Here is a 4,085-nt window from a genome sequence, read left to right on the forward strand (position 1 = left end):
CCCTTGCTCTTGCCCAGGCTGGAGTGCAGTGGTACGGTCTCAGCTCACTGCAACCTCCACCTCCCAGGTTCAAGCAATTCTCCTGCCTCAGCCTCCTGAGTAGCTGGGATTACAGGTGCATGCCACCACGTCTGGCCAATTTTTGTGTTTTTAGTATAGATGGGGTTTCACCATGTTGGTCAGGCTGGTTTCGAACTCCTGACCTTGTGATCCATCCGCCTCAGCCTCTCAAAGTGCTGGGATTACAGGCGTGAGCCACTATGCCTGGCCTGGAACAAGTTTTTTCTAAGTGTCATCAGCCAACGGCAGTGGTTCAGGGAGTTTGCTCTGGGGCTCTGAGCCATTGACAGCCCCAACTCCATCTCCAGCCTTGCTCCCAAACCACCCAGTGCAATAAATGAGCATCACTGTTGGCTACCAAGTAACCTGTCTTGGCAGGACTCAGTGTGATATGGGGCCACCAGGAAGAAATCTCCTCCCTCAAACTGCTTCCCTGTCATCCCGTCACGTGCCCAGAAAGCCCAGCATTAGTGTGGCTTGGGCTAGGAACAGCTTGCAAATGGGCTAAGGAACAGCTTGCAAAGTGTAAGTCTCCCTGGGAAAGGATGCTATTAGTCATTCCCACCTGTGTGGTGATTACTGGCTCGGAAAGACCAAAATACATGGTGGAGATCTAGATTCCAGCTAGATCTTGCTACTGACTGCCTTGGGCAAGCTGTTCATCTCCCCTAGGAGCTCAGTTTCTTGCTCCAGAAAATGGGCTCTATCAAGGTTGCCCTGCCCACCTCCCAAGACCAATGCGATGCTCCCATGGGCTCTGCAGGCTGCCAAGCGTGACAGAACTTCCACCTCTACCAGCCTGGCCCAGAGCAGCCTCCACTACAGAGGGAATGGCGGAGAGCTGGAAGCACTCAGAGACGGCGCCTCCGGTGCATTCCCTCGGCATCCCTACAACTCCCCACCCCCCCATCCCACAAACTGGCTCTCTCCACCTCCTGCTTCCCCTCTACTTGCTTGTCCCTTGAGTACCTCCACGCCTTTGCTCACACTGTCCTCCACCCTTGAAAACCATTCTCCCCACCCTCTGCTGGAATCCCACCCCACCACGGAGACAGGGTTCAACTGCCCCCTGACATTTGTGGGGTGGGTTCAAGCACCATGCAATTTCCTAACCTCTTCCTCACTTGAGCCTCATGACTTCCTAGTTAGTAGGTAGACTCTGTCCAACGTACAGATGAGGAATCTGAGGCCCAGGGAGGTGAGGGACTTGCTCCAAGCCATAACTGCTCATACGCAACTGGGAAACGAGGTTCCAGACAAAACCTTCTGACTGCCAGCAGAACTGTCTTCCTCAACAGACTGAGTCCTTGACGACCACCCAGCTCGTGCCCACCACTTCCTCCACAATCTGCTTGGAAAGTGATGATTCCCCAACTCCTCCTATTTCCTCTCCCTGCCCAGCCTGGCAGCTCCCTGAGGGCTGGACATACAGCAACCCAGTTTACTGCTTGGGAAAGTGAATGAATGAATGAATGAATGAATGAGTCACGCCAACCTCAAAGGAGGTTGGACCTTTGGAGCCCAGGGCAGGCTGTCAGGTCCAGATGGAGGAAGGACATCCCACTCGCCTCCTCCATCTACCCCAGGAAGGGGGCTGGTACCTGCTGGCCTCAGATGTTCCTGACTCCAGGACTCTGCAGAACCAGCCCAGGACCCAGGATGGGGGTGGCTGGGCTGGCCCAACAGCCCCACCCCTCACCAGGGCCAGGGTGGGTGCACTGGGTGCTGTCAGCCTTCCTGCCCTGCTGCCCCCACCCTAATCGGCTGTTAGAGGTATATTAAAGATGGGTTTCACACAGGGTTTTAATCTCACCTCATATATCACATATGCCATGTCCTCAAGCCTCTTTCTCATCTGGTGCTGCACTTGGGGGTGTTGTGCAGAGATGGACCAGGGGAGAGGCAGGAGATCCAGGGAGGGGTGGGGAGGGGTGGGGCTGTGCTGTGGACTTCCCAGACATGCCTGTTGGTGACTGTGTGAATCTGTCATTGTGATGGGGGCAGGGTGGGAGTCTCTGCATGTCGAGGATGCTGGAGGTCTGTGTACAATCATGTATGTGTGCATGTATGTGTGTCCCTGTGTGTCTTGGCGTGCATGAGTGTGGATGGAGTCGGGGGTGGTGGAGAGCGTTCAGGAGTTGGGGGCATGTCCACTTTCCATGGGCGTAATCGTCCCTGGGCCTTCCTGCACATTCCTGCTTCCTTCACTGTGAAGATACTTTCTGGAGCTGACAAGGCCATCGCATTCCCTGCTCTCCTGGAGCCCATCAGCTGCTCACTGGGGCTGGGGCTGGTCTGGCTGGGAAGACATCAGAGGCAGGCACCCCCTTCCTCTCCATCTCCCCCCACATCTCTCTCTGTCTCTAACACACACACACACACACACACACACACACACACACACACACACACATGCCTCCAGGAGGTGTGAGTCAGCGGCAGCCCCTGGCTGGGGTGGGGAAAGGCAGAGATGAGGGAGGACAGCAGGGCCATCTGTTGTGTTCGGTTACAACAATCTGCGAATGCAGCCTCTTCCCAGACTAGCACCCAGGCTGGGCTGGCCTTCTCCGCCCTGCAACCTGGTATCTGGGCCCAGACATAGCGAGACTCACAAGTTCCTAACACCCTTCTCTTGGGATACTGTCTGGGCAAGAAGGAGCGACCCTGTTTTCTAGGTGCAGAAACCGAGACCCAGACCCATCCTCTGCCCAATACAGCATCCCAACTCACGACTAGAACAGCAGGACTTTATTTAATCACTTACTGCAGGGCAAGGCTAATTGTGCACTAGCTCATTTCGTCTTGCCAGCAGTAAAGGGCACAGGAATTGCTCTCTCCCATTTTACAGATGTGGAAGTGGAGGCTGGGGGAAGTTATATAACCTGCACCAGGAGGTCAAAGGCCACTTAATGAATGCCAGAGCCCCGTCAGCATCCAGGTCCTCCTGACTTCCATACATCTGCCTCTCACCCTAAGCTGGCTGAATCCCAGATCTCTCCCATCCCCCACCCTGCTGAGTTCCGGGCACGGACCCTGTTAGTACCCCAGAAGCATATATGAATGATGTGGAAATCTGGAAGCTTGGGCAAGGACACAAATATAGGACTCCCCCAAACTGCTTTTTTGAGTCTCATCCATGCTGCCCAGGACCTCTGGGCTCTCTTTCAGGGACCCCATCAACGAAGAGTGTTTCAGTGCACTGGGAGGAGGAAAGGGAGCCGGCAGGCTGCCTGCAGGGTGATCGTGATGTATTTAGCCCCTGGCCTCTCTCCCTGACAGGGACAGTGGCGGGGTGCAGGGGTGAGCTGGGACAGGAAGTGCCCCCCACCCCGCCCTCCCTGGGGCCAGCACCTGCCTGCCCCACCTCTCCTTCCACCACGTGCCGGTCTGCACGCCTCCCTGCGTGGGTGACAGCACTCTCTGAGAATGCCGTGACAGTGCCTTTGTTCCCTTGAAATAAAAGAAAATCGAGCTACAAAGGGAAACCTCAGGTAGCTTTTAACGGGGCTCAGCTGCCTGGGGCAGAGTGTGTTTAAGCTGGAGGCAGTTGTCAAAGGAGCAGAAAGGGGAGCTGCCTGCAGTCCCCTCCCGCTCCCTACTCAAGGGGGAGCCCCCATGATCACGTTTACTCACGGAAAAGGCTCTTTCAAATAGTGGCAGCGGAGGAAAATCAATGGAAATTGATGGAGAAATGTAAAGCAGCTGTCTGCTGTGTGTGTGTGTGTGCGTGTGTGTGCGTGTGTATGTGTTTGTGTGTGTGTATGTATGTGTATGTGTATGTGTATTCCTGTGTGTTCCTGTGTGTGTGTATGTATGTGTATGTGTGTGTATTCCTGTGTGTGTTCCTGTGTGTGTGTGCACGCGTATGTGTTTGTGTGTTTGTGTGTGTGTATGTATGTGTATGTGTGTATTCCTGTGTGTTCCTGTGCGTGTGTGTGTGCGTGTATGTGTTTGTGTGTTTGTGTGTGTGTATGTATGTGTATGTTTATGTGTGTATTCCTGTGTGTTCCTGTGTGTGTGTGTGT

This window comes from Cebus imitator, unplaced genomic scaffold (assembly GCF_001604975.1).
Source record: "Cebus imitator isolate Cc_AM_T3 unplaced genomic scaffold, Cebus_imitator-1.0 Scaffold203, whole genome shotgun sequence".
In the NCBI taxonomy this organism is placed as follows: Eukaryota; Metazoa; Chordata; class Mammalia; order Primates; family Cebidae; genus Cebus; species Cebus imitator.